Below are 475 nucleotides of genomic sequence, written 5' to 3'. Positions count from 1 at the left end.
AGCGGCATACCTTCTGTTCAGCTAGGCCCCAGCTTAAGCCGCACAAATACCGCGGCTTTGGCACCACCGCTGAACCCCATCGCTGAGGCGACGTTTTGTAACTGGTCTTCGGATCACCCGCCCAAAAAGAATCGGTACCAGTGAGGTATTTCGTAACAGAAAGCGGCAAAGAAATATCTACTTAACTTCAATTTTTCTGTCCGTTTCGTGGTACTCTGGCGTGCGCCGAGCTGCCCTCACGCATTTCTCCAGAAGCACCTGAACTCGATCTCTGCATGGATATGAGGAAGTTGCCCGATAAGAGGAACAAAAAGAAGGTAGCGCCGAGGAGGTGGCGTGGCGTAGCGCCGTCCCTAAACAAAGCAGAACGCGGGCGACCAACTGTGTTTTGTCGCAAGTGGATGCATCCACATGTGTGATCATAAATCAAGTTTTGTTGAATTTCTAAAGAAAAATTGGGTCCATACTAGACCGG

Source organism: Frankliniella occidentalis, unplaced genomic scaffold (genome assembly GCF_000697945.3).
Source record: "Frankliniella occidentalis isolate FOCC.00 unplaced genomic scaffold, Focc_3.1 Scaffold808, whole genome shotgun sequence".
NCBI lineage: Eukaryota > Metazoa > Arthropoda > Insecta > Thysanoptera > Thripidae > Frankliniella > Frankliniella occidentalis.
This window is presented reverse-complemented; position numbering follows the sequence as displayed.